At 45.6% G+C, this 23,378-nt stretch overlaps 1 long non-coding RNA gene across 2 annotated transcripts in view; it reads left to right on the top strand.

Annotated features, from left to right (window-relative positions):
* LOC307114011 overlaps positions 1-18,706 on the top strand; it is a 73,579-nt gene extending 54,873 nt beyond the window's left edge. For both annotated transcript variants that reach the window (XR_013814927.1, XR_013814928.1), the window contains exons 2-4: positions 10,491-10,607; positions 17,851-18,072; positions 18,623-18,706. This is a non-coding gene — a long non-coding RNA (uncharacterized lncRNA). The remainder of the gene's footprint in view (positions 1-10,490; positions 10,608-17,850; positions 18,073-18,622) is intronic.
* Positions 18,707-23,378: the final 4,672 nt, after the last annotated feature.

The following is a 23,378-nucleotide window of genomic DNA, read 5'->3' as shown; positions in this document are numbered from 1 at the left end:
CCGAGAAGGTGTTAGAAATGCAAAGGCAGATGAATTCAATGTCAGGCAAGGTTGGAAAACGTCTCCTTCAGCAGTTACTCTGTCTGCTGATGCCAGGTAATGTGCCCTCATCCTGGAGAGCAGGGACAGACCAGTATTTACTGAGCACATGCCAAGTGCCAGGCGTGGTGCTAAACACCTCATCAAGACACGTCTCTTTAGCAGATGAAGAAACTGAAGGTCAGAGTAGTTCAGTGACTTGCCCAAGACGGCTTATATCAATCAGCCTGTGGTATAATTGGCTTCATTATATGTCGTTTGGTGCAATTCCAAGAACCAATCCACGACTTAGTGAGGACTTACTGTAAAGTAGTCCCCCTTATCTGCAGGGGATATGTTCCAAGATACTCAGTGGATGCCTGAAACTGCAGATAGTATCAAACCCTGCATATACCAGGTTTTTCCTGCACATACATACCTTCCTCCTTAACCCACTTCACCTCTGCGGGAAATGTGGCAGCAGCTTCTTCAACAGCAGGCACAGCCTCTGCAGCAGTTCCCACATTTCTCAGACCAAACCTACTCCTGAATCTGTGTAACCACCCCTTACTTGCAGTAAGTGGCTTGGGGTCACTCCTTTCAGAGGATCCCTTGCTCAAGTCTTTGTACAGGCTCAGTGCTTTCTGGCGTAACACAGTACCGTCAACCGGAGCACATTTTCTGTTCGTGTCTTCCACCCACAAATTTAATGCCTTTTCCATCTTAACTAAGCACTTGTCACGCACGGTGGCCTTAACTTTTGCAGTCTGAGGCGCAATGGCAAAAGTCTTTTCCCTTCTTCACAATTTCACGGATAAAAGATTCGTTCTTACTGTAGATCTTAGCAACCTCAGCATAGGATTTTTTTTTCTTTTCCTTATTAAGTTGAGAACTTTCACCTTCTCACTTAAAGGGAGCATTCACAGCTCCTCTTTGGCATTTCTGAATTGCCAGCATCACTCCACTTACACTTCGGGGCCATTATTAAGTAAAATAAGTGCTACCTGACCAGACGCTCTGTGCTACCAGGGCAGTCGGTGTGAGAATGGAGAGGCCAATGGGCAGGCTGCGTGTACAGAGCAAGGGGACACTGGACAAAGGGCCGATTCACATCCTGGGTGGCGGGGGGGGGGGGGGGGGGGAGGTTTTACCACCACACTCAGGATGGCCTGCAATTTAAAAATCGTTTACTTCTGGAATTCTCTGTTTAATATATCAGACCACAGTTCACCACAGGTAACAAAAACCATGGGAAGGGAAATCATGGGTAAGGGAGGACTACTGTGTTATGGTAAAGTAGTTTCAATCTTGCAGGTGCCCTGACAGGTTCTTGGGGACCCCAGAGGTCCCTGGACTGCTGGACTGGAGTATAGTGAGGAATCATCTTGAGTGTTTCAGGAGAGCTTTTACAGAATCCATCTTTCACAAATACTGAGTTATGGTCCCTTGTCTGGCAGGAAGCTGCTGCCACATTTTCTTTTTTTTTAAAAACTTTTTTAATCCTCACCCAAGGATATTTTCCCCATTGATTTCTAGAAAGAGTAGAAAAGAGGGAGGAGGCAAGGAGAGAGAGAGAGAGAGAGAGAGAGAGAGAGAGAGAGAGAGAGATAAACCATCGATGTGAAAGAGACACATCATTTGGCTGCCTCTCACACGGGCTGGGGAACCTGCCACCGAGGTACGAGGTACGTGCCCTTGACTGGGAACCAAACCCATGACCCTTTGATCCACAGGCCGACGCTCTAACTACTGAGCTAAACCGGCCAGGGCCAGATTTTCATTTGAGAGGTGGGCTGAGGCGGGGGGAAGAGGAGGCACTGGTGGGGAGCAGAATGTGCTGCTGGAATCTGAGCCGGGCCCCATGGTCTCCTGGTCGCCAGTAAGAAAGACTGGGCTGCTGGCAGCTCGCTGGGTTTGCCGCAGGCCTTCCCTAAGGATGCCCAGCCCAGCCCGCTGCCCCCGAGCTGCCCACGGCTAGCACAGCCCATGACTCCGCTCTGGCCTGCAGTGAAACTACAGCCTCCAGAATATTTAAGCTGTCCAGGACCACCAGTGGGGAAACTGAGGCCCAGAGAAGGCAACCTGCTCAACAGCACACAGCTGCTCCTGAGCGGGCTGAGTGGAAGCCAGGTGCTTCCTCTGCGGCTGCCCTGCCGGGCTCAGTGTCCAGCTGGCGATCCCTCCGTCCAGGGGAAGTCCCGAGTCAGAGGCCCCCATCAGCCAGCGCCTGTAGTGAGTGCATTATATATGGAGGTGACCTGCTCCTTGGATGCCATTTCTTCTTCTTTACATTTTAATAGCCTCTCTGGGGACAAAATATCATTTCTACCACCACGTCTGACGACATGTAACTGTGACAGCCATCCAGGATGTCGTCAGTGGAACCTTCAGGCCACCCACCTGGGGGTTCTTGGCTCTGATGCTCCTTCCTGGCTGCACCCACATGGCCCCACAACCAGGTGCAGCTCAGGGCCCCTTCCTTCCTTCCTTGCTTCCACTGGTCACTTACAATGTCCCTTCTGCCATTGCTGGGGACACATGAACAACTCGGAGCTTACCCTTGAAAAGCCCACCATCCCAGTGGACAGAGGAAATGAAGGGCACCACCAGGACAGGGTGTGATAAATATTACAGGGCTAGCGATGGTGCAAGAGGAAACAGGCGAAGGCAGGCACTTAATCAGCCGTGGGAAGTGGGGAGACTCAGTGCATGGGAAGCCAGCAGCCTGGGATGTGAAGCCAGAGGCGAAGGAGGGGGTGGGAGTGGCTGGGGGGGGGGTGAGGACCCTGGGGGAATGGGTGTCATAGCGCTCCCTCTCAAGGCTTCTGGAGGGAGCTTACCCAGGGCTGTGGGGTTGTAACACCTCTAGTAGACGAATTATGTGGTGGCTTCTCCAGATTTTGATCAGCCACAGAAATCTGTCTGTCCCATCCCTGGCAGGGGTCTGTCTGCCTCTCGCTTCTGGTGAAGTAATGATTCCCCTGGGACTAGACGAGGCTGATGGTAAGCCCTGTTTTAAGCAAAAAGGGACAAGGAGAGAGACAAGCTGGAGGCGGGTGGGGGTGGGCTGGATTCAGAGTAGACGGAGCTGGACTCAGCCATTGTGTTCCCATTAATTAGTGCCTTGGGACTCGTTACTGTGTCTGACAGCGCCCCTGCTCCCTGTGTCTAGGCCTCCCTTGGGGGGTTTCAGAGCCAGGGCAGCATGGAGGTCCCCGCTGGGCACTACCTCCCACAGCTCTGCTTTCTCTGCCCTGAGACCTCTGAAGAAGCGCCTGACAGTCCCCATGGGATTGAGCCCTCTCTGTGGAAAGGGTTTTGTTCAGTTGTTTTTAGGTTTCAGCCTCTTTGCCTCTAAAAATTTTTGATTAAAAAAGAAATCGTATAAAGCTGTAAGTTAGACATACTTAAGTTTACCCTATTTTGAAAACTCTCCCTGTGTTAAGATGATCACAGATCAAATGTGTTTAGAGAATAAATGCCCTAAAACCCTTGCCATCACATTGCATCAGCATTAAAAGTCAAGGGCAGGTTGAGGCTGTAGCAGAGAGAACTGGGCATATCTGAGCATGGTTTACAGAACACAGCCAGCAGGCAAGTTGGAGGCTGTGTGCACCATGCTTGACCTCCCCATTTCACAGATGAAAGACTGAAGTCCAAGGAGGTTCAGTGACAGGTTAAAACAGAAAGAGATGTGAACAATAGCAAAGTGCTAAGTGACACCCTGTTAACAAAAAAACATTCAAACCTGTAAAGAATTTTTGTGAGTTTATTTGAGCCAAACTGTCGACAATTGCTGGGAAGCAGATCTCAACAGATTGGGATAGTGCTCCGGAGAATAGTGGGTATTCATCTATTTTTATACATTGCAATCAAAGGAGGAGACGTAGGTGGGTTACATGAAATCCATTGGTGACAGATTAGAGAGGCGGGAGAAAGCAAAGCAGGGGAAACCCCTGGGATTGAATAAAAAGTAAAATAATAGACACATACTTAGATGTGTCAACAATTAACATGTTAACAATGAAGGAATTTGTGGTATCTGTCCTGGCGCCCAGGCACATTAGGTTGCGCCCCAAGGGGTCCGGAAAAAGGGAAGCTACAAGTTACCCAGACATTTCAATGATATGTTATTATAGATGCAAAAAGACAGATAGGCTCAGTTAAGGTAAAGGTTGACCTTGTCATTGAAGATACTGGCCTAGGACATAACTACCCACCATAACTGCTTTTAGTTAAAGTTTAATTTCAGACCATCCTTTGTGGTTACTTTAGGTCTCTGAGTTTGCAAGACCGCCATGCAGGGCTTCTCTGAGCTTGTCAGGTTAACATGTGGCCCCTTTCATCCACAGCCCACAGACTAGACAAGAAATGTGAATCATTCATTTATTCAGCAAAGTGAGCCCCCACTCCATGTAAAGCATGGCTCCAAGCCCTGCAAACACAACTATGAAGAAAACAGGAAGAAACCCTGCCTTACATTCTGTGGGCCTCTGTGTGGTGGGGGGACAGACAGTAGGGTTAGAAAGAACAATAAGCAAGTGCACGAGACAGAAAGTCTAGGTTAGAGGTGGGGTTGCTATCTAGAGACGGTCGTGGAAGAGTTCTCTAATAGAGAGATATCTAAGCAGGAACAGAAAGGACATGAGGGAGCAAGCCAGGTGAACGTCTGGGTGGAAAGCACTCCCAGCAGAGGGAACAGCCAGGGCAGAGGCCCTAAGGCAGGGCTGGGAGAGGATGAAGGGCTTGCTGTGCACTAGGAGCTTCTGGGAGAGGAGGGCTTGAGTAGACTTGGAGAATGGGCAGGTCTGGACGAAAGGAAGGTTGTGATATTCAATGTTCGCCTCTTTTATCAGCCTCCTTGTTGTTTTTAAAAATATGTTTTAATTGATTTCAGAGAGAAAGGGAGAGAGAGATAGAAACATCAATGATGAGTGAGAATCATTGATCGGCTGCCTCCTGCACGCCCCACACTGGGGATCAAGCCCACAACCTGGGCATGTGCCCTGACTGGGAATCAAACTGTGACCTCCTGGTTCATAGGTCGACACTCAACCCCTGAGCACGCTGGCCAGGCTCATCAGCCTCTTTGTATGGCGCCCAGAAGCTCAGAGACCTGTAGAGAGGGCCTGGCAACAGCAGCACTTAGACCCCAGGCTGGAGTCTGAGAACTGCTCTGCATACTCCCATTCCTACCCCTACTCTACAGGACTTGGGTTCTTTGTCTGTGTGTGTGTGTGTTTTAATCCTCACCTGAGTATATTTTTCCATTGCTTCTAGATAGAGTGGAAGGGGTGGGGTGGGGGGGGGCGCGGGGAGGGAAGAGAAAGAAACATCAATGTGAGAGAGACACATCAATTGGTTGCCTCCTGCACACGCCCCAACCAGGGCTGGGGAAATCAAACCTGCAACTCAGGTACCTGCAACTCATGCCCTTGACCGGGAATCAACCCCGAGACACTTCTGTGCACAGGCTGATGCTCTAACCACTGAGAACACTGGCCAGGGCGGGTTCTTACAGTTTGAACCGGCTATAGGCCTGACTAGGTTTCTCCAGCAACAGGACAGATTGAGGCCCACATTCAGGGCGCAGATGGTGTGCTTCAGTGTCTCCACCCACTTCTGTTGAGAACCAAATGTCTCCTTCTCCGTAGCAGTGGGGTTGCTGCTATTCCACAAAGTAGCTCACAACCTCCTCCAAGGCAGTTTGCTTAAAGTCATGAAAAAATGTCTAGGCCTCCTCCAAACTGTGAGGTTCTTTAGAGCCATTCTCTTCCCCCGTTATTTATTCACTTAACAATGTTTGAGGTCTAACTCTGGGCAACACAGCGTGTGAGGTACTAGGCAGACAGAAATAAAAGGTCGAACGTGGACCTCGGACTTGATTTATCCAGCCCTACAAGACCCCTGGTGGTCCCAAGCATTATAGTTCTGGGATCCCAGAATTAACTGAGCTCATTTAAGTGCCCAGATCCGTCACTGGGAGCCAAGCCCATGACCTCCAAGTTAAGCCACTGGAGCAGTTGCCCATTCAACCCAAAGCAGACATCCTGCTGTAGACACATGGCTTCACACAGACACACACACACACACACACGCACACACACACACACACACACAGCCCTTTCCCTGCACAAGGTTTCTGTCTTCAAGACCAGCTTCATTCTCCCTTTTACTTCCAGCATTTTTATTGTGGTTAAATTTATTTATTAACAAATTCGTGCACCTTGAAAGGAACTGTGGGGCTGCAAGGCTGCGGTAGGCACAGAGGTGGGTCTCGGCCCATCCTTCGCGCCCCCGCCCGGCCCCTCCCGCAACGGTCCCCAGTCCCCTGTCGGCTGGCAGCCCCACTCCGGCCGTTGCTACTCCCACACGCTGACGGCGCCGGCCCCACTCGCACCCGCTGATAGCACAGAGCAATTGGGGCCAGTGCCAGCAACAGTGTGAGTGGGGCGCCGTCAGTGGGTGTGAGTGGTGGCTGCTGCCCTGGTCGCCCCTCAGGAGCAGGGGGAGGTGGAGAAGCCCTCAGGGGCTATCAGGGCTGGCAGCGGCCACTTGCACCCACTGATGGTGCCAAGTGATCAGAACCAGCGCTGGGCACTGGCAGTGGGTGTGAGTTGCAGCTCTGGCACTGGCTGCGGGTGTGAGCTGGGCTGGCATTGGCAGCAGGTGTGAGTGCCAGGCGGGACCACAGTGCACAAGAGCAAAGAATTTTTAGTAACCACTAGAGGCTCGCCCCAATGACAGCGACCGCACCCTGCCTTGGTCTGGCTCCCCTGCTCACCTGCTTCACCATCCCACCGCGGCCAACGCCCGCCATGTTCTGCACACAACCCTGGTGGTCAGCTCATGTCATAGCGACCAGTTGCTCAGTTGTTCCACTGTTTGGTCTATTTGCATATTAGCCTTTTATTATATAGGATAGATACTAATATATTACATAGCTGTACATATGTTATTTATACACATATGTAAATATGCATAAAACGAATCTGTACACAATGAAGCATTTGCAGGTGAAATGATACAACTCCTGGAATTAGCTTTAAAATATCCCATGTTGCCCAAAATTTGGAGGCTTGAATATGTGAAACAAAATTAGAAAAAAAGTGGATAATCGTTGAAGCTGAGGTTTATTACACTCTTGTTTCTACTTTGAGAAATGTTAGAAATTTTCCAAAAGTAAAAGTTAAATAGAAATAAATAAAGCATATAAATACAGTTTAAGTAAATAATTATGAAGCACATGTCTGTATATATACCACTCAGGCCAAGAAGTAGAAAATTGGGCCCTGGTGGGTGGCTCACTTTGTTGGAGTGTCATCCCATACACCAAAAAGGTTGCAGGTTTGATTCCCAGTCAGGCCACATACCTAGGTTGCAGGTTGCATCCAGGTTTGCATACTGGAGGCAGGCAATGGATGTTTCTCTTTTTCTCCCTTCTTCTTTCTCTACAATCAATAAATTAATCCTCAGGTGAGGATTTTTTTAAAAAGTAGAAAATTGCTAGTCCTTTAAACCCTCTCTGTCCTCTCACCCTCACCAGACATAACCATTAGCCTAACTAGATTTCTTTATAGTTTTACCACCTATGTAAGCAGTCCTAAACAATACAATCTAGTGTTGCCTGCTACTGAGTCATGTAAATGAAGTCACACAGTATGTGTTCTTTTGTGATAAGAGGGAGAAGATACGCAGATTCTGGCAGAGAACATGGCTGAACTGGGAAACAGTTTTAATCTGTCCTTGTAAGAATGAGGAAACTGAGGCTCAGAGAAGTGGGAATCTCACCCGAGGTCCCACACGAGGAAAAGGCTGGATGCCAGGTCTTCTGGGATCAGCGCAGAGCTATTCTACTCATTTCACAGTTTTGTTCATGATCATATACACTGAGTGGCCAGATTTTTATGATCTCTGAACACATAATAATCTGGCCACTCTGTGTGTGTGTGTGTGTGTGTGTGTGTGTGTGTGTGTGTATATATATATATATATATATATATATATATATATATATATATATATATAAAAGGCCCGGTACATGAATTCGTGCATGGGTGGGGTCTGGCCAGCCTGGCCATGGGGAGGGGACATGGGTGGTTGGCTGGCCTGCCTGCTGGTCGAACTCCTGATCAAAGGGACAATTTGCATATTAGCCTTTTATTATATAGGATATACACTGAGTGGCCAGATTATTATTCATTCAGAGATCATAATAATCTGGCCACTCAGTGTATATATTCAGCAGTGGATCAAGAAGAGGGCCATCACACTGACTTATGTAAACTTCATGAAGACCTCTGGCTACCAGGTGGATTTGCACACAAGACAGGTTGCTCAAGGTGAATTCAGTCCAATGAGGTATCATTTGTGAAGGATCAAAATACTTCACACAGAAGACAGCCCTATGGGAGCAACACTAAGAATAGGGTCATAGAAAATGAGGTGGGCTAGTGCTTTATTTCATGGAAATTTACACAGTACATGGTCTGTGAACAATGGCACCCAAAATGTCCATGTCCGAATTCCTAGAACCTGTGAATGACATCTTACATGGCAAAAACTTTGCAGATGGAATTAAGGATCTTGCAATGGGGAGATTATCCTGGATGATCTGGGTGGGTCTTAAATGCAATTGCAAGTGCTCTTATAAGAGGAAGGCAGAGGAAGATTACAGACAGAAGAGAAGGCAGCGTGATCACAGACATTGAGATTAGAGTGATCCGGCTACAATCCAAGGAAAGCTGACAGCCACCAGAAGTAGGAAGAGGCAAGGAACGAATTCTCCCTTAGAGACTTCATAGAGAGCATGGCCCTGCCATCATCTTGATTTTGGCCAGTGAAACAAATTTCAGATTTCTGGTAAGAACTGGTAAGAAAATAAATCTGTGTTGTTTTAAGCTACTGAGTTTGTGATAATTTGCTCTAGCAGCCATAGGAAAATAATACAGATGTATTGATTAAATATCTACAGTCTGGCACTTGTGATAAAAGAATAAATTAGACTTACCCCCTCATGTCAAGGAATCTAAATAGTCTGATGGAAGGGAAGTATGTAAAGGAAGGCTTCTTGGAGGAGGTGATGCTTGAGCCCAATCTAAAAGAATGAGCAGGAGGTAGCCAGGTGAAGAGAAGGAAATATATGCCAACAAGAGGAGGAGCTTCAGATCCATAATGAGGACTCACAGAATTCCTGGAAAGGCCTGAGAACTACATCTGAGATGCTGAAAATTGGAATGATGCTCAAGGTTGTGCTGTACAATGGCTGCCACTTTGTAATGCTTTTCCTACCCCTCCACTGGGCTACATGTGAATTATCCTCTATGACTCAGGAATCTGGATCAAAATTAGGACTTCTTCACATTCCTAACTTCTGACTTGGAGTCCAGGCAGGGAGGGGCACATGATCAACTGAGCCTGGCCATACATCCATGCAAGGGAAGCTGGAAAAATTAGTATCTTGCACTTTTAGCTTCTATATTAAAGGTGGGCTATGTTAAGGGCTTTCAGATGTTAGGCAGCCGGAAAGAATACAATGATCACTCTACTAGGAATGGAAATGAGAGGGTGGATTTAAAGGATTTTGTAGTCTTCTTCGGAGTGAAAGTGACTCAGCTGTGAAGGAAATTAAGAATCCTTGATGCCTGGCCATTATGATTTTAACTCATAAGGAGAGCCCTTTCCTTCCTGAGCAGAACCTTTGGCACTGCAAACTGAATGCAGCTCTGCTGCTGAATGTTTTATGGTCAGTGGACAAGGATGCTGTCCTTTATGAACTACCGTCCATTATAGAAACAGCAGGTGTTTCAATTGCTACTTCTCTGATCAGCACGGTCTGACATTTCAAGTATTTTATATTTTAACCCAGAAGGCAATTTTTAGTATCTTTATCCTGAGCATTTCAGAAAGCTGAAGAGGTCATTCTGGGGATTACTGCGTGCTTCACAGGGACTTGGGAGCCCCCAGGGCATCTCTGATTATCCAGTCTGTGTTAGGGGGCCTGGTTTCTCCTCAGAGAAGTGCTCTCCCTGAGTTGAGTTTTTCTTGCTTCTTCTGCGGAGATTTCCTCAAATCTGGACATCTTGGAGAGATTTCCATTTATTTCAGAAAACTTGGACTCACTCATCATTGTCATTGTGATACCTTGTTTTTTTTTTTTTTGCTAAGGATCATAGATTCCCTTCACTTAATGCCACACAGCCTTTAGAAGGTGTATATATACAGAGTATTCCCCAAAAAAATGTATACACACTTTACCAGGTGATAGCTCATTTTGAAAACGAAATGTATTTTAATCAACACCACCTTTATAATTATTTAAAGTGTGTGTATACATTTTTTGGGACACCCTTTATATTATAATTCACGTTTTATAGATGGGGAAACGGAGGCAAGAAGAGAGTAGGTGATTTAGCTTGCTGTTGTAGGTGCTGGGAACCATTTAACCCACCTGCTCCCACTTGCTTCCCTAGGAAAAACATTTACTCATCAGAATGAGAGGAAGGTCTGCCACTGCTGGTGAGGTACTGAGGAAGCCAGGAAGTGACCCAGGCCACCTGACACCAGAGTGTGTTCCTCTCACTCTGCAGGTAAGCTGGTTTTCAGTCTTAGTGGTGGTCACTCACAGGAGAGCAGCAGGGCTTCCCACGTAGCTCCGGCTCCAGCTATAGGAAGAAAGCCTCTGGGAGGTGGTGAAAATGCAAAGCTTTACAGCAGCTGGAGGGTGTGATTTGGCCCCAAACAACACCCACCTAAGAAATATGAACATTGCTGTGTGATGGTAAAATTAAGCAAAAGCCTGCTTCCTGTTTGAGACCTGGGATCAAGTGGCAGCGCCCTCCAGGTCCTGAGCGACAGAAGTGGCCATGGCCCTGGGAAGCCAGCCCCGGGGCAGTAGGAGTTGGTCAGCAGAGGGAGGAACAGACACAGTAAAGGGCAGAATTAGTGGCCCCAGCAGCGCCAGGAGTGCGTAGAGGGGGCCATCCATCGTGAGGGCTGGACTCACAGTCAAGCTGAAGGGCCATCCGTGCCATGGTCCCTCTGACACCTACAAGTTGGCAGCGGCTGGGGGACCTCTGGGTCACATCTGTCCTCCCCTCCCCACTGTGTCAGGCTGCATTTCTGCCACGTGGCTCGCATTTATCTTGGCCATCCTCCCTCCGTGGCGATCGCCACTTGACCCCTCTGAGACATAAACAGGGATGCTGTGGGGAGTGGTTATTAATAGCTCTGAGTTGTCACATGGCTAATTTAGGGGAAATAAACGACTTTGCAGCTTTCATCTTTCCCAAATGAAAGAGAAAGAAAAAGAATTGCGGCACCAGAATAGATATTTCTGGAAAGCGACTTCTAGCATGAGAACGACGCTGAGATTTCCCATTTATTTTATGTGCTGTGAAGTCAAATCATTTACAGGCAAAAACAAACACATTACTGAATTAAAAAAAAACACACAGATCACTTTAAAGCATTAAGTATTTAAATGTCTTCAGTAAAACTAATTGAGCTGAAAGAACGTGGGGAAAAACATGATGACTTTATTTTGGAGGATGCTGGGCCTGAGGTAGGTGGGCTCCCTCGGGTCTGCCATGCCTCACCCCACCTACACCTTTCCCAGCCTTTGATCTCCTCTCTGGCCAGTCAGCTCATCACCTGCTGCAAGCTGGTACTAAAGAGTATGGCAGGACATGAGTCTCGGCACATGGAGGTGATGCTGACCCACTGCCTGCCGGTGCATAATTCTAGGCTCAGCCTTTGCACCCTGTGTACCTCAGTTGCCAAAGGATAAAATATTGCTCTTGTGCAGATAAATCAACACCGGATGCTATGTAAACCCGTCAGTAAACCACATAAATTCCTAATACCTCTTTAGAGCAATGGCTCCCTGTGCTTTCTGTTCATAGCTTGCTGCTGTAGGCGCTGTGAACCACTTAACCCACCTGCTTCCATTTGCTTGAATTGTTGATTCACTTCTGAAAGTAAAGATGAGCACAGCCAAATTCTAAACACAAGCAATGTTGCTGGGTGGGTCAGGAAACAAATAATTGCTGTCTATGATTTTGAGCTTTATCTGTATGAGTGTGATGTGTTTTAGGGACTGGATTCAGAGAACAGCCAGAGGGACCTTTGCAAGAGGTTTTGTGGCCAGCCCAGTCCTGTGGGCGCCCTGCCATTTGGGTGGTGCATCAAGGCCTGTCTCGGTCTGTACCGCACTCTCACTTTTCTAGGGCCTCAGCTGAAAGTCTTTAGATGTGAGCCCCTGCTTCAGATATGCCCACTATGGGAGCCAGTTCTGCCAGAGCGGATTAAAGGCATGAGTGGTAGAACAAATCTCTTCCTCTATTAAAACCATCTTATCCTTGCCTTTTGAAGATGATACTGCTAAGCCACCATCACCGGCATGTAAACTAGGAGCTGTTTTCCCAGAAGCAGAGAGGGTTTTATCCTGTTCCGTCCACACGTTCTGGCCTGCTGCTTCTGCAAGAAGTATCAGGCGCCCGGCCAAGGTCAAGAGAACTGTCTGTGGCCCTGACACTGGGACTCAGCAAACTGGCTGAGGAAGGAAATGACACTGTGATCCACTGAACCAGGCTCATCAAACCCCAGAGGCGAGGCAAAGGCAGGGAGGGAGAAAAGGACCCTTGGAGGAAATGTCATTGTCATCTAGATTTGCTTCATTGTGAAGCTCTCCGAAACATTCATTTAATTATAGCATCTTCCTTGCAGCTTTCAGTCAATGCCCTCACCCTTCCATTAGTAACATCTTTAGCACTTTCTTTGGTAAGAATGTTAAAAGGATTGAGGAAGAGAGACAGATACCATGGTGCTACTGTCTGCACAAGATAATCAGCACTTGAAACTTTTAAATCTATAATAATAAAAGCGTAATATGCTAATTAGACGAAGCCGGGGCTGCAAGGGCCGCGGTAAGCCGCCGCGGCTTCAAGGGCCAAGCCCCTTGCACAAATTTTGTGCATTGGGCCTCTAGTAGGTAGATAAACAAATAAATAAAGAAGCTTACATATACAGTCTCATACACACCATACCCCCTTCTACAAAGGCTTGAAGGTAACATACAAGAATATAAACAACATGTTAAATAGGAAACAAAATTTTAAATTATGACATAGGTAAATAAAGATATAACTGAGGGGTATGTCAGGTAGAAACCCAAGAGTTATATAGGTTCAATAAGGCAGAAAGATAGCTATAAAATTGGGGACAGTATCCTGGCCACAAAAATAAGAAATATGATTTATTACACATATTCATTGTTCTTGATCCCCGTCTCTCAAATTATATTACTTCTCTGGCATACACCAAAATTTCCTGAACCAGTGGGTCTAAATTTTTTTTCATTTGGAGCTTCATAGAAAGAACAAAGCAACAGCTTCAACAGCATGTCTGCAATGATATAAGAGCGGTTTGTACAGCAGATTCTTTTTTTAAAAAATATATTTTTATTGATTTTTTACAGAGAGGAAGGGAGAGGGATAGAGAGTTAGAAACATCGATGAGAGAGAAACCGATCAGCTGCCTCCTGCACACCTCCCATTGGGGATGTGCCCGCAACCAAGGTACATGCCCTTGACCAGAATGGAACCTGGGACCTTTCAGTCCGCAGGCCGATGCTCTATCCACTGAGCCAAACCGGTTTCAGCTGTACAGCAGATTCTTATGGCATTCCTTAGTGTGAGCAGAGGGGCCATTTGAGAAGGCTCTTTTGCTGCAGGGGCTAAACTACTGAGTTCTTCAATGGTTGGGTCTAATGTCCTCAAGCTTTGGTGTAGATAAAAATTAATTGAAGAACTGGTTTTAAAAATATAGTTAGGCCTCTTGCCATAGATTTAGATTTAGTGAATTGGAGTGGGCATCTGTATTTTTAATAGTCTCTCCAGGTGACCCTTGTCAGATCTGGTCCTGGAACTTTATGAGCCTTGCCAGGGCTCTGGTTCCACCAGCCAGGGTCCTTCTCTGGGGCTTCTTTTAAGAGTTGCTTAATATATTGAAACACTTTGGGTAATTGCTTCAAAGGACACCCCACTGGACTTCTCCAAGTAAACAACCAAATCAATAATCCTCAGACATTTAAAGCTTTACTTTTATGTACCAGATCAGCAAGTGCAAGGAAACTTCCCCCATGTCTTGAATTCTAGCAGATTTAAATTGTATAACATGAATTGAAGTTGTATTCATTAAACACCAGGAAGGAATTATGTTGGGAAGATACATGTGCTTTCCCCTGTGGCTAGGAAAAAAGGTGTATTAGAATCACTACTGGATTCACTTCCCTTTCTCGCTGTAATTTTTTCCTTTCCAGGATGTTTTCTTGGTGTTAAGATGGGGCTCTTGGTTCAGCAATTTGGCTGAAATGGCCAGTTGAATTGAGTCATTTTGGTTGACAAGTTAATTAAATTAGTTGCTAATTAATTAAATAAATAACTAGCATATATTTTTAACAGAAATCACCCTTAAAAACCTACAAAAATATGTGTACATGTACACAGAGATTGTTCAATGAATCATTAAATATGTTAGCAAAAATATCTACACTAATAAAAGAGAAACATGCAAATTGACCATACCCTGCTACACCCACAGGTCATGCCCACCAGCCAATCAGGAGTGAGTATGCAAATTAACCCAACCAAGATGGCTGCGGCCACGGAACGAGCAGGAGGCTTGGGTTTCCCCAGCAATGGAGGAAGTCAAGCTTCCCACCTGCTCTGGCCGGCCCTGGCCTCCGCTCAAGACTACAAAGTTTCAATTATAGAAGATAAATAAATCCCAGATACTAGGGCCTCCACTTGGGTCGCTGGGGGGCGTGGCCAGCCTGCAAACCACCACAGGCCCCTCGCCCAGGCCACCCCACGCCCCAAGGGAACCCCCACCCTGATCCGGGACACCCTTCAGGGCAAACCAGCCGGCCCCCACCCGTGCACTAGGCCTCTATCCTATCTAATAAAAGCATAATATGCAAATTGACTGTCACTCCAACACACAATATGGCTGCTCCCATGTGGTCAAAGATGGCTGCTCCCATGTGGACACAAGATGGCCGCCATGAGATGGCCAGCAGGGGAGGGCAGTTGGGAGGGACCAGGCCTGCAAGGAAGGGCAGTTGGGGGTGACCAAGCCTGCAGGGGAGGGCAGTTAGGGGTGACCAGGCCGGCAGAGGAAGGAAGTTGGGGGCGACCGGGCCTGCAGGGAAGGGCAGTTGGGGGGGGACCCAGGCCTGCAGGGGAGAGCAGTTGGGGGGGGACCAGGCCTGCAGAGGAGGGCAGTTGGGGGCAATCAGGCTGGCAGGGGAGCAGTTAGGCATCAATCAGGCTAGCAGGGGAGTGGTTAGGGGGTGATCAGGCTGGCAAGCAGAAGTGGTTAGGGGCAATCAGGCAGGCAGGCAGGTGAGCAGTTTGTAGCCAGCAGTCCTGGATTGTGAGAGGGATGTCCCAGATTGGAGAGGGTGCAGGCTGGGCTGAGGGACACCCCCCCCCATGCATGAATTTCGTGTGCCAGGCCTCTAGTATTTAAATATCCATGAATGGAGATGGATAATTAAGTTATGTTACATCTGCAGAATGAACTAATATGCAGTTACTAAAAATTCATTTACCATAAAAAGGAACAAAGTACTGATACATGACATAATACGCATGAGACTCAAAACTATTATGCTAAAAGAGGGGAGTGATGTCAACAAAATAGGAGGTCTCCAGTTCACATCCTCCCCCCACAAATAACAATATGGCATCCATTTATAGGCAAAAGTGCCTATGTGGGAACTTTGGAAACCAGATAAAAGGTTGAAACGCCCCAGTGCAGGCCAGGACCAAAGAGAGCTGCTCTGAGAAGGCATGTCCACATCCCAGTGGCAAGCTGGCTGAATGTGGTCTCAGCTTCAGACTGAAAGCAGTCCCATTCTCCTTTGGACTTGGCCTTAGCCTCTCAGCCCCAGCCATTAAGGGACCTGGGAGCTACACCCATCAATACCCCTAGTGAGAAGCTCACCAACCTTGGTCCCAACTGAAAATCCTAAATCGGCCCTGTTATTCCAGGTTCAGGTCCAGTCTACCATGGTCCAGAGTCAGCCCTGACTACTCTGAGGCCCAGTGGTGCGTCTTTACCCCTGATATCAAGCCCACTGGACCCCAATGCACCTCTGAGATTGGCTACAGGCCTGCTGTACTGTAATCTCAGAGTCAGTTCTCCCTGTTCAGGGGCCCACCCAGGGACCTGGTGGAAGCACATTCAGGAACCCGGCAGAAGCCACATCCATCTGCACCCTTGGGAACAGGCCTGCTGTCTGTGTATCCAGCTGTGCTTGATTATCGTCCTGAAAGTAGTTCCTTCCAGCTGGGGACCCAGTAGGAACCACACTCACCTCCTCTCCCCCCAGTAATAGGCCTGCCAGTCATGTATCCACCCACAGACCTTGCAACAGCTCCAGCCCCACTCACTTCTGATCATAGAGGCAGTCCCAGCAGAAGGTCTTTATCTGACACAAACCAGTATGCAAAGAAGGTTTGCTTCTTCAAATGGACAGACATCAATGTAGGTTACACAGATCATGAAAAAATTAGGCAAACAAGTCACCACGAAAGGAAACTAATAAAGCTCTGGTAACTGACCCCAAAGAAATATAAATCTCTGAATTGCCTAACAAATATTTAAAGATAATTGTTTCAAGGAAGCCCAGCAAACTACAATAAAACACAGACAACTCAACAAAATCAGAAAAATAGTACATGAACCAAAATGAGAATTTGTTCAGAGACATAAACAATGAAAAAGAACAAAACAGAAATTCTGGATCTGAAGAACATAATGACTGAAATGAAAAATTCAATAGGGAGCTTCAACAGCACAGAAGAAAGAATCTGTAAAGAAGGTAGAAGAAGAAAAAAGTGAATTTGAATAAGGTCATTTGAAGTCATTAATTCAAAGCAGAAAAAGTAAACAATATTTAAAAAGTGAAGAAAGATTGCAGGACTTATGTGATATCATAAAGTAATCAATGTAGACTTTATGGGGATCCCAGAGGATAAGAGGGAATAGGGGCAGGAAGCTGATCTAAATAAATAATGGCTGAAAACTTTCTAAATCTTGAGAGGAGTATGGAAATCTAGATTTATGAAACTCAAAAGTTCACAGACAAGATCAACCCAAAGATTACACGAAGACATGTTATAATTATATTATCAAAAGTTAAAGACAAAGAGAATTTTAAAAGCATCAAGAGAAAAGTGACTTGGTACATACAAGAGAATTCCCATAAGTCTATCAACAAATTTCTCAGTGGAAACCTTGATGCCAGGAAAGAGTGGGATGATATATTCAAGTAGTAAGATATAAAACTTCCAACTGGAATTACTGTATCTAGAAAAGCTGTCCTTTAGAAATGAAGAAGAGGTAGACTTTCTCAGATGAACAAAAGCTGAGGGAGTTCATCACCACCAGACTTGCCTTCTTGGTATCATGCAGACACAGACTAACATACTCTGGAATATAGATTCCATAGCTTCTCCCCTAGTCTTCTTCATGGTCCCAAAATACCACTCTCACCTCCCAAGCCCTTCTCATGCTTTGTCACAGACCCTGAAAAGACACTTTCAAATGCAGGATCCTCACAATAGCCATCCAAAGTAGAGGAGAGCTCCAAAATCCACATGTCCTCATTCTTTAAAGGCAATCTGGACTTGGGAAAATACATAAGGGACTGAACTCACTGCATGGGGAGTCCAGGGACCTGGGGCCTGGCTCTGTGGGTTGACATTGAAAAGACAGCGACTCCGGGCCTTGGTTTCTGTGTTATTCTGGCTTATGTGATTACAGAGGCTGAAGCCCCACCACCTGCCACCTGCAAGCTGGAAAACCAGGGAAGACAGTGGTGTAATCCAGACCGAGTCTGAAGACGTGAAAACCAGGAGCACTGGTGTCCGAGAGCAGGGGAAGGATGACCTGTCTCACACAATGAGAACAAATCTGCCCTTCCTCTGCTGTTTTGGTTTATTCAGCCCCTCCGTGGATTGGATGATGCCCATGGCATTAGTCAGGGTGAGTTGCTTTACTCAGTCTGCCAATTCAAATGCTAATCTTCTCCAGAAACATCCTCGCAGACACACCCAGAAATCATGCTGACCAGCTATCTGGGCATCCCTTAGCCCAGTCAAGTGGACACACACAAGTAACCACCATAGAATTCTTTCTTATAAAATAACTAGAGGCCTGATGCACGAAATTTGTGCAAGGGGCTCGGCTCTCACAGCTGCAGCAGCGTGCCTCGGCCCTCGCATCCCCAGCTTCATCGGGAAGATCGTTTGGCTGTCCGGTCTAATTAGCATATTATACTTTTATTATTATAGATAAAATTGGAATAAATGATTTATAAAATTTGCTCTTTCCAAAGCCAACATTCTGTGCTACTTCTAACTGTATTGCCCAGAGTGTCCTGCTGACCCTGACCCTGACTCTGCCTCCTTGTCTCTTACCTATGTCCACCGTAGTTGAGAGCCCTGCACGTTTGCAGCCACCATTGCCATGCTGTTGCCTGAGCCTGCTACATCTGCTCCCTCTCATGGGCATGATGACTTTTTGTTCTTCCCAGGTGTCTGTGAGAGGAGACGGCTGTGGTTTGATCAGATAGCCCTTGCTCTGCTCACCCAAAACCGGCTGCTCGGAAAATCATAGGTAAAGCCTCTGACAGCATCATTAGTGTGAGTCAGCATGGTGTTGTTCAGGCACAGGCATAATGGAGGGAGTGAAGGGTGTAATTTGCTTGAACACACACACTCTCCTGCAGAATAATTACTTTACAACCCACACACTTTGAGGGGAGGGGAGGAATTCCTCTTGACCCAAGCGCAGGCTTCTTTGTCATCTTCTGTCTGAAGAAAGACAGCTGCTCCATAGTCAGAAATGAAAGGGTGAGCAAAACAAATGGAAAAACAAATAATGCAGGGAGACAGGATGTTTTTTGCATCATTTGCTGCTCAAAGGCTTTCTTTGCCATTGGGATGAGCAGAGGTCCTCATGCTTCACTGTTTTGGACTTTGATAAAAGCCCAAACAGGAGACCTCTCCAGCTTCCAAGCAAGTTAGTTTAGCAGAAGGTCAGTACTGCTGATGGAATATGAGGATTTCACCTGTTCTTGTGCATCTCCCAACCTTTTGGACTATTCCTATGGCTCCCCCTCCCCCCGCACTGTGGTCTGTTAGCACCTCTCCTCTATGTATGAATCTCAACTTGGAGTACCATGTAAGGAGCTGAAAGCACCACAGAAGAAAGAGCACTGCTTGAGGAACCAGGAGACCTGGGGCCTGGTCATGGGTTGACCTTGGAAAAGCAATTAGCCACTCCAGGCATCGGTTTCCTTTCTTATAAAATAATAAGGTTGGAATAAATCACATTCTGTGATTCTATTTCTACCTCCACTGTACAGTGTCCTGCTGATCCTGACCCTGACTCTTTCCTAGGTCCACTGTAGTTTTAAGGGCTGGCTATTTGCAATATCAAACACATACCACTATTGAAGACCTACCCTGTGGTTTCAGTTATTTAACACAACCCAACATACAACTACACACACACACACACACACACGCACACACACACAGCCAGCCAGCCTAGTGAAATTACAACCATTATGTTTTCTTTACCATTCAGATGATAATAAATATTGAGCTTCTACTGTGGGTCTAGCTTGGCACTAGGCACTATGGAGTGTACTATGGAGAATGTGACATGCCCCTTTCCTACACATAACTGAAGATTCACTTGAAGATATGCAACCCCCATAAAACAAGCAGGGAATGAGAATAAAAGAGGTTCAAAGAAGAAAAGGATGCTTCTTTGTCATCTTCTGGACTCTGCTTCCAGAACCAGGTTTTGAGTGGGATATCTGAGCTAAAATTACTGCACTGTTTGAAGATAGGAGCTAAAGAAAGGCTTACTGAGCGCCCATGAAAGTGGAGAGAAGGTGGGGTTGAGGCTGGGCCTTCAAGGACAGGTGGAATCTGGATAGGGAGAATTCTGTGCTATCTGCTGTAGAGATTACCTGCTGGAAATGAGGGAAGGTAATGTGGACGTGGTTATCATGCAAATACTGCACTGTGCTCATTACAGAACTCTCTTATCTAAGTTATCTCATTTAATTCTTATAATGTCCCTCTGAGCAGATCTTGCCTCTTTTTTACAGATGAATAAACTGTGACTCAGAAAAGTTATATAACTTGCCAACAGTCACAGAGCTAATAAAAGAGATAGAGGCAAAAGCCCATGGATCCGGAATTGAAGTCAATGTTCCTTTTATTCTGTAATGCTTTGTGAGCCAGATTATAGTGGGCTTTAAATGACAGGCCAGACTTTGGGGAGAAAGGTCTGAGACTTGGACGCACAAAAGTTATCATCATAACTTTCATTTTCTCAGTTTGTCCCAACAATTTTTACCTGGTGGCCTGACTTGGCATAGAGCTATGGGTTTCTGAGAGGAGCTCTGGAGGGCAGATGGGACAGAGCAGGTTTTGAAAGTGAAGGATGAGTCTGCCTAAGAATTTTGAGGTAGGTTGGAGCTAAAATGAAGGCGAGAAAAACTCAGTTGGAGGAAGTAAATTAATGAAGAACTTATGACTTCAAATTCCTTTTCAGATATTAACTCTTTTATTGACAGCCTACTATGTTCTGGGTGCTATGCAGGTACTAGTTTTGGTTCTTTAATGTAATGGTCAGCCATTCCAATAATTCCTCACCATCTTATAACATTTTCCCTCTGTGTCCTTCCACCACTTCAACCTTCAGTTATAAACTCATCCAGCAAATATTTGTTGAGCACCTATAATATAACAGGCCCTATGCTAGGCTTACAGGAAACATACAAATGATATGCTTCCCACTTTAGGTCCAGGAAAGAAAAAAAAATCAAATAATGGGATAGAGTTGAAACCAAAGGATCTGAAATAGATGCAAAGTTGATATTGACATTTTATACATAATTGAAATGGTATTTAAAATCATTAGTCTGACATAATTAGTACACAACTTGGATCCCTACTTGTACACTAATTAGATAGATCCCAGAGGGACTAGAGAGTTAAACTTAAAGAAGAAACAAACCATAAGAAGAAATTGTAAGATCACGTTTCTCTCTTTTGATGGGAGAGACCTTTCTAACCATAAAAGCAAGGGGAGAAATCGTATAAAGATATCAATAACTCTAACTTCACAATTAAAAAAATGTACACACAAAGAAAAATACTGTAAGCAATATTGTTGGAGGTCTTCCAGGGCAATTCGATGCTGTGAGTTCACAGCTGAATGATGCTCTTTGCTGGAAACGCAGCAATGATGGACACAACACAAAAGGGAGAACTGAAAGGTAGACCGAGGCTCAAGTACAAGATAAACATTTTCGTGGACAGGACACAGCAGAAACACAAGCTGAAGCCCTGGGCTTGCTAGACCCTGAGTCAGACTGAGAGTGGGTATCTGAGCTAACATCACTGCTCTGTTTGAAGACAGGAGCTGAAGAGAGGCTTGCTGAATGTGCCCACGAAAGGAGTCTGAAGATGAAATGCTACAAAATGCTGTCAAAGGAAGTTCTTTCAGATCATACATCCTATAAGGGACTTTTATCTAGATTATATAAAGAATTCTTTCAACAATAAAAAAACAAATAATCTAATCAAAAATGGGCAAAAGATTTAAATAGGCCATTTCTCCAAAGAAGATAACTCAAGTGGCCAATAAGCACATGGAAAGGTGTTCAACACCATTAGTCATTACAGACATGCAAATTAAAACCACAGTGAGATACCATTTAGCACCCACTGGAATAGGTGTTATAATAAAAAAGATGGATAATAGCAAGTGTTAACGAGGATGTGGAGGAAATAGAATCCTCATACATTGCTTGTGGGAATGTAAAATGGTGCAGCTGCTATGAAAAACGGTTTGGCAGTTTCTCAAAAAGCTAAACCTAGAATTGCCATATGACCAAGAAATTCCATTTCTAGAGATATACCCAGGAGAACTGAAAACGTGTACATAGATGCTCATAGCAGGTGATATGGGCTGAATTGTGTGCCCCCAAATTTCTATGTTGAAACCCTAATCCCCAGTGTGATGGTCACTGGAAGTGGGGCCTTTGGGAGATCATTAGGTTTAGATGAGGTCATGAGAGTGGGGCCTCTTGATGGTATCAGTGCCTTCATAAGATGAGACACCAGAGAACCTTTCCCTCCCTCCCTCCCATGTAAGGACACAGAATGTGGCCATGTGCAATCTAGGAAGGGAGTTTTCAAAGTGCTGGCCCCTGATTTCAGACTTCCAGACGCATTACCCCTTCCTTCTTTCATATTTCTCCCTCATGGAATGGGAATGCCATCCTGCCTTCATATGTTTTGCATATAATCTGTCTGATTTCAGATTCACAATTAGAGCAGATTTTTTCCTCAGGATGAACAGTACCTCAAATTTTACCTATATCTGATGATATTTAGATGAGACCTTGGACTTTAGACTTTAAAGTTAATGCTGGACTGAGTTAAGGCTTTTGGGGCTGTTGAGGTGAAAGTAATATATTTTGCATGTGAGAAGAGCATAAATTTTGGGGAACCAGGGGCAGAATGCTAGACTAAATAGTGTCCCTCACAAATTCATGTGTTGAAGCTGTAATTCCCAATATGATAGTATTTGGACATAAGGCCATTGGGAGGTGACTAGGTATAAATGAGATCATGAGGGTGAGTCCCTTGTGATGGAATTAGTGCCCTTATAAGAAAAGACACGGGAGAGCTTGCTCTTTCTCTCATGTGAGGACACAGCAAGAAGGTGGTCATATGCAACCAGGAAAAGAACTCTCATGAGAAACTACCCTGATTTCAGATTTCCAGTTTTTAGAACTATGAGAAATAAATTTCTATTGTTTAAGCCATCCAGTGTATGGTATTTTGTTATGGCAGCCAGTGATGACAGATACAACAAAATTATGCATAAGTCTAAAAATGAAAATATCCCGCCCTAGCTGGTTTGGCTCAGTGGATAGAGCGTCGGCCTGCAGACCAAAGGGTCCCAGGTTGGATTCCGGTCAAGGGCACATACCTCAGTTGTAGGCTCCTCCCTGGCCCAGGCCCTGGTCAGGGCTTGTGCAGCAGGCAACCAATTGATGTATTTCTCTCACATCAATGTTTCTCTCGGTCTTTCCCTCTCTCTTCCACTCTCCCTTTTAAAAAAATTAAAGGAAAAATATCCTTGGGTGAGGATTAACAACAACAACAACAAATAATAATAATAATAATAATAAATAAAAATGAAAATACCCCAAATTTCCATTAATTGATGACTAGATAAATAAAATATAGTATACT

The sequence above is a fragment of the Cnephaeus nilssonii genome (assembly GCF_951640355.1).
Source record: "Cnephaeus nilssonii genome assembly, chromosome: 2".
NCBI lineage: Eukaryota > Metazoa > Chordata > Mammalia > Chiroptera > Vespertilionidae > Cnephaeus > Cnephaeus nilssonii.
This window is presented reverse-complemented; position numbering and strand designations above follow the sequence as displayed.